This window comes from Procambarus clarkii, chromosome 43, assembly GCF_040958095.1.
Source record: "Procambarus clarkii isolate CNS0578487 chromosome 43, FALCON_Pclarkii_2.0, whole genome shotgun sequence".
NCBI lineage: Eukaryota > Metazoa > Arthropoda > Malacostraca > Decapoda > Cambaridae > Procambarus > Procambarus clarkii.
In genome coordinates, this window is record NC_091192.1 from 36406616 (window position 1) to 36414459 (window position 7844).

Consider the following 7844-nt stretch of genomic DNA (forward strand, 5'->3'; position numbering starts at 1 on the left):
TGGCGGTGTGTCCACTCACAGGATGAGTGGCGCTGCCCAATACTGTCACTATGGCGGTGTGTCCACTCACAGGATGAGTGGCGCTGCCCAATACTGTCACTATGGCGGTGTGTCCACTCACAGGATGAGTGCCGCTGCCCAATACTGTCACTATGGCAGTGTGTCCACTCACAGGATGAGTGACGCTGCCCAATACTGTCACTATGGCGGTGTGTCCACTCACAGGATGAGTGGCGCTGCCCAATACTGTCACTATGGCGGTGTGTCCACTCACAGGATGAGTGGCGCTGCCCAATACTGTCACTATGGCAGTGTGTCCACTCACAGGATGAGTGGCGCTGCCCAATACTGTCACTATGGCGGTGTGTCCACTCACAGGATGAGTAACGCTGACCAATACTGTCACTATGGCGGTGTGTTCACTCACAGGATGAGTGGCGCTGCCCAATACTGTCACTATGGTGGTGTGTCCACTCACAGGATGAGTGGTGCTGCCCAATACTGTCACTATGGCGGTGTGTCCACTCACAGGATGAGTGGCGCTGCCCAATACTGTCACTATGGCGGTGTGTCCACTCACAGGATGAGTGGCGCTGCCCAATACTGTCACTATGGCGGAGTGTCCACTCACAGGATGAGTGACGCTGCCCAATACTGTCACTATGGCGGTGTGTTCACTCACAGGATGAGTGGCGCTGCCCAATACTGTCACTATGGCAGTGTGTCCACTCACAGGATGAGTGACGCTGCCCAATACTGTCACTATGGCGGTGTGTTCACTCACAGGATGAGTGGCGCTGCCCAATACTGTCACTATGGCAGTGTGTCCACTCACAGGATGAGTGACGCTGCCCAATACTGTCACTATGGCGGTGTGTTCACTCACAGGATGAGTGGCGCTGCCCAATACTGTCACTATGGCGGTGTGTCCACTCACAGGATGAGTGACGCTGCCCAATACTGTCACTATGGCGGAGTGTCCACTCACAGGATGAGTGGCGCTGCCCAATACTGTCACTATGGCGGAGTGTCCACTCACAGGATGAGTGACGCTGCCCTATAAACTCACCCCTCGGGGCAAAATTTAATTTAACAATTTTAAAGATGAACAAGTAAGACTTGTTCTGTATGGGGAGTGGAAGAACAAAGCAACTTGATGGGGAGCAAGAACACATTACAGGAACCCCACGGAACAGATAAAGGCGTCAATATATATATATATATATATATATATATATATATATATATATATATATATATATATATATATATATATATGTGAGAAAGCTGCATGAACGCGCAAGCCATATATCACTAAGAACTCTTTGACCCGGTCAGGATTCGAACCCATGCCGTCCAGGATCACCCCTAAACGTACACAGTACCGAGACCACCGGTACGATAGACGATAACAATGATAGACGATCATTGGTGCGGTGGTCTCGGTACTGTGTACGTTTAGGGGTGATCCTGGACGGTATGGGTTCGAATCCTGGCCGGGTCAAAGAGTTCTTAGTGATATATATATATATATATATATATATATATATATATATATATATATATATATATATATATATAGGTACAGATAAATAGGAACCAGAGACTAAGTACAATAGAAATAAAGATAACAGTATTCTGCAGGAGAAGGAGTAAAGACTTAAGAGACAGGTGGCGGAGACCATACAAGAGACAACGCCAGAAATGGATGTGATAAGAAGCAGGAGGGTCGGATAACACTGCATTAGGCAACCAACACTTTGTTGAAAGGCGGGGCTCAGGTGAGCACACACACACACGCACAGGAGTATAATGACAACAAGGCATGCATAGATGAACTGCAGAAGGCAGCAACACTAGCCCACAGAATGAGAGCGAAGCTGCTGATCATGGGGGACCTAAATCATGGAGAGATTGGGTGTCAAGGAATTCCCATGGAGGGGACGAAACGTGGGGAGCAAAGTTAGTAGATGTTATAGACAGGAATTTCCTAACACAACATATGAAGGAAGACACAAGGGAAAGCGGAGGAGATTCGCCGAGCCTATTAGACCTGATTTTCACCCAGAACATAGAAGACATCGAGAATTTGGAACATGAAATACCTCTAGGGGCCAGTGACCATTGTGTCCTAGTCTTTGACTACATGATGGAACTCAAACTTGTGACCATGGGACAAGAGGTCTGGGAAAGGAGAGTTGACTACAGGAAAGGGGACTATAGAAGGATAAGGGACTATCTGGGAGAAGTGCAGTGGGAAGTAGAAATTAGGGGAAAAACAGTCCAAGATATGATGGACCTAGTCATATGGAAATGCCAGGAGGCCGAAGAGAGATTTATACTAACAATAAAGGGAAAAAATAAGAGGGAATATAATTCCCTCCCCCCCCCCTCTCCCACAGGGGAGGGGGGGGAGACAGTTTCACTGACCAATGGGGGGGGGGGGGGGCGGGGGGCGGTGAGACGTTGAAAAATATACTCACTTTCGCCGAAGATAAAGTTTACATTTATAAGTGAATGGATCAGTTTAATTGGGATCAATCGTTCAATCCCCGACCGTCCAAGTGGTTGGGCACTATAGCACCCCGACCGTCCAAGTGGTTGGGCACTATAGCAGAGTATAGCTGTGATAGCTGTGATATAGACACTACAGGGTGAACACCGTCTGATCAACACAGAACACCTCTGTGCCTCTCTACACACACACACCCGTGTTCATATATGCCAGAGTGTTCTCCACCTGTGGTTATCATGTCCTTTAGAAGTGTTCTTCATGTTCTACGTTAATGTTTCTCACAATCCTGTTAGTCCTGTTCTTCCCGTTTGTTTGTCTTCTTGCCAGGTATGTTCTTCGTGTGATGTGGATATGTTCTCCAGGCATGTTCTTCAGATAGGTTAGAGAACATGAATGAATGCTTGTGGCTGCACAAGAATGTAAGGTAAGAGAGCTTTTACATGTTCATTGTATACTACTCGTGTGTTCTACGGTTAATATCGTGCGTGTTTTTTGTTCACATGTGTTTTTTTTGTAGTAAAAATCAACTGGAATAAAGAACAATTATACAACCTTTTCAAAATTCAGATATAATGATATACATTGAAGCAGATATAATTATATAATATTATAGTAAGCTTATTACGTATATATCATAGAAAATGTATCTTAGAAAACCGAGATCAGTTAGTAATCCGGTATATGAGGAAATGAATTATACATTCTGAAAATAAATGAATTATACGGCTGTTTACACTGGTGTAGGAGCCATTTAAAAACGCTCAGAGTATTGGCATAATGTGCTAGAACTGTTGCAGGTTATCTCTAAATTATCTCCATAATACATCAAACTTGTCTGCTTTTATCAACTTTTATGGTAAGCGAGTAATTTTGGTATTTATTTTGATATGTATAGATCAGTGTTTACCTGGAGGCGCACGAGTGTATCGGAGTGTAAGCGAGCAGCCCGCGAGGGTGGCGAGGCAGGTAGGCGCTGCTGCTGCTGCTCATCACCTCCTGCCTCGCCTTCCACCACCCAGCTATGTTGCCTCACCCAGTTTTTGTTATAGACCGTATAAACTGCTGCTTCGTTAATGATATACAGAACGAAGACACGTGGAGCGCGAACGGCTCCATCAGATACTAGAGTTGTGTTTTGTTTACAACTGATGCGTTGGTTCTTGTCGGCGCTCGGCTCCATGTTGGGGCTCGGCCTTTTTCTGTTTGTTTTTTGTTCTGGCTGTACTAAACAGCGGTTTGATGAGAAGTTAAGGCGGAGCAGAGCGGCCAACAGGAGCCTGAGTGATCTAGAGTTATGTTGAAGCTTGGACAGCTGCTGGGAGCGTTGTGACGTCATCACCGCACCCACCACCCACGCCCTTATTGGCTGATGCCCATGACGTCACTACTTCACTAAGGTATGAGAGCTTCTCTCAATAACGTCACCTGATCCCCAAAGCTCGAAATGGCTTCTGTCAATGATTTTGTTACAGTATTTCATATAGACGTTATCACATCCTGCCCATGACAGCTTCCACAGCCAATCGCGGCTTGGGTGACCTGACATCAACAACAGAAGACAATCGCGGCTTGGGTGACCTGACATCAACAACAGAAGACAATCGCGGCTTGGGTGACCTGACATCAACAACAGAAGACAATCGCGGCTTGGGTGATCTGACATCAACAACAGAAGACAATCGCGGCTTGGGTGACCTGACATCAACAACAGAAGACAATCGCGGCTTGGGTGACCTGACATCAACAACAGAAGACAATCGCGGCTTGGGTGACCTGACATCAACAACAGAAGACAACCGCGGCTTGGGTGACCTGACATCAACAACAGAAGACAATCGCGGCTTGGGTAACAATCTGACAGAATGTTACTAATGTAGCTGATGAGATGTTAAACAATAGGATGAAAAAGGGTAAACATTTATGTATGTAGAAGCTGAGATAGGAGGTACCTGCTGCTAGTGACAGGAGGTACCTGCTGCTAGTGACAGGAGGTACCTGCTGCTAGTGACAGGAGGTACCTGCTGCTAGTGACAGGAGGTACCTACTGCTGGTGACAGGAGGTACCTGCTGCTAGTGAGAGGAGGTACCTACTGTTAGTGACAGGAGGTACCTGCTGCTGGTGACAGGAGGTACCTACTGCTGGTGACAGGTGGTACCTGCTGCTGGTGACAGGAGGTACCTACTGCTAGTGACAGGAGGTACCTACTGCTAGTGACAGGAGGTACCTACTGCTAGTGACAGGAGGTACCTGCTGCTAGTGACAGGAGGTACCTACTGCTAGTGACAGGAGGTACCTGCTGCTAGTGACAGGAGGTACCTACTGCTAGTGACAGGAGGTACCTGCTGCTAGTGACAGGAGGTACCTGCTGCTAGTGACAGGAGGTACCTGCTGCTAGTGACAGGAGGTACCTACTGCTAGTGACAGGAGGTACCTGCTGCTAGTGACAGGAGGTACCTACTGCTAGTGACAGGAGGTACCTGCTGCTAGTGACAGGAGGTACCTGCTGCTAGTGACAGGAGGTACCTTTACCTTGCAATGATTTTGGAGGTGCTTATCCAGTTCTCTCTTGAACACTGTGAGGGGTCGGCCAGTTATGCCCCTTATGTGTAGTGGAAGCGTGTTGAACAGTCTCGGGCCTCTGATGTTGATAGTTCTCTCTTGAACACTGTGAGGGGTCGGCCAGTTATGCCCCTTATGTGTAGTGGAAGCGTGTTGAACAGTCTCGGGCCTCTGATGTTGATAGTTCTCTCTCAGAGTACCTGTTGCACCTCTGCTCTTCAACGGGGGTATTCTGCACATCCTGCCATGTCTTCTGGTCTCATGTGATGTTATTTCTGTGTGCAGGTTTGGGACCAGCCCCTCTACTATTTTCCACGTGTAAATTATTATGTATCTCTCCCGCCTGCGTTCAAGAGAATACAGATTTAAGCTCTTTAGTCGGTCCCAATAGTTTAGATGTTTTACTGAGTGCATTCTAGCAGTAAAGGATCTCTGCACGCTCTCCAGGTCAGCAATTTCTCCAGCTTTGAAAGGGGCTGTCATTGTGCAGCAGTACGCCACGCTAGAGAGCACTAGCGCCTTGAAGAGTATCATCATTGGTATAGCATCTCTAGTGTGGAAGGTTCTTGTTATCCTGCTGCTGTTAGCAACAGGATAGCAACAGCAGGTAGCAACTGCTGTTGCTACTACCTGCTGTTGCTATCTACTGCTAGCAACAGGAGGCGCCTGCTCCCCAACATTTGTGAGTGAATAAACAATAGATTTTATTTACTAATTCCATTTGTCGGGGCCACAACACCTGTGCATAGGCACGTGAAGGTGTTCCTACACCAGTTGCTTACCCTATGCAGGATGCATCCCACAACAGTTACCTAACTCCAAGCTACCTATTTTACTGCTAGGTGAAGACAGACATACGGTAAAAGAAAACCCGGTGATTATATCTGCGTTCGTCGATTGTGAGTGGAGGACGTAGACCACTATATACTACAGAGCCCATAATTTACCAAGGTATGACTGAGATAAAGTTCGTGGTTGTGTGGTTGTGTGGTGGTGGTGGCAGCCTTCTCCCTCCTCAGCTCTCACATAATGTGAACATGGCTACTTAACCCAAGATGTTAACATGCTCCCATACACCTTGATCGTTGAGGCCGAGCAACTATGAGGTCAAGTGTGGCAGGTTCATCATTACCCCGTCATCCTTGAGGTCCCAGTGTGGTGTTGAACATGTCGTGTTGCCTCCTGTTATGTAGTTCTCCTCCCTCGGTCTATAACACCCAGAGGCTTCCCCTGTTCTTCACATTTATTTGACATGATTGGACTCCCCCCTCCCATGATTAAGAGCCATTAATGAGAGTAACAGCGGCCCTGTTGCTGGTTTCGTTCTCCTGCTGCGTGTGTGTCGTATTGTGGAGGCTTCCATATTACTGCAACACTTACTGCTGTTGTTCTCACAATATAGTCACTTTACACGTGACAGCTTGTGATCCACTGATCCTTCACTGTGGAGTCCTTACTGGTCACCTGTCGGGTCACCTACCGCCTGTCCCTCCCCTCTCCTACCAGGTGTTGGTCTCGTGGCGCCGGAGTCCTACCCTTCTGACAATATTGTTTCTCTTATCATTACATCCTGTTTCTCACGTTTGATTCCTGCACCTTACCTTTTATAATTTATAGCACAGGTTGCGTTATCATTTATGGCGTATTGTATGGTAAGGATGGGGTGTGGGGAGGTGGGGAGCGGGGCGGGGAATCTTGGGGTGAGGTTTGGGGGGGGGGGTCAGAGGCTGGGAAGTTGCTGAGGAAAGGTTGATGGTATGGACATGTAGTGGAGTGTTGGTTGATGTGTAGACATGTAGTGGGGTGTTGGTTGATGTATGGACATGTAGTGGAGTGTTGGTTGATGTGTGGACATGTAGTGGAGTGTTGGTTGATATATGGACATGTAGTGGAGTGTTGGTTGATGTATGGACATGTAGTGGAGTGTTGGTTGATGGTATGGACATGTAGTGGAGTGTTGGTTGATATATGGACATGTAGTGGAGTGTTGGTTGATGTGTGGACATGTAGTGGGGCGTTGGTTGATGTGTGGACATGTAGTGGAGTGTTGGTTGATGTGTGGACATGTAGTGGAGTGTTGGTTGATGTGTGGACATGTAGTGGAGTGTTGGTTGATATATGGACATGTAGTGGAGTGTTGGCTGATGTATGGACATGTAGTGGAGTGTTGGTTGATGTGTGGACATGTAGTGGGGTGTTGGTTGATGTGTGGACATGTAGTGGAGTGTTGGTTGATGTATGGACATGTAGTGGAGTGTTGGTTGATGTGTGGACATGTAGTGGAGTGTTGGTTGATGTGTGGACATGTAGTGGAGTGTTGGTTGATGTATGGACATGTAGTGGAGTGTTGGTTGATGTGTGGACATGTAGTGGGGTGTTGGTTGATGTATGGACATGTAGTGGAGTGTTGGTTGATGTATGGACATGTAGTGGAGTGTTGGTTGATGTATGGACATGTAGTGGAGTGTTGGTTGATATATGGACATGTAGTGGAGTGTTGGTTGATGTATGGACATGTAGTGGAGTGTTGGTTGATGTGTGGACATGTAGTGGGGTGTTGGTTGATGTGTGGACATGTAGTGGAGTGTTGGTTGATGTGTGGACATGTAGTGGAGTGTTGGTTGATGTATGGACATGTAGTGGGGTGTTGGTTGATGTGTGGACATGTAGTGGAGTGTTGGTTGATGTGTGGACATGTAGTGGGGTGTTGGTTGATGTGTGGACATGTAGTGGAGTGTTGGTTGATGTGTGGACATGTAGTGGAGTGTT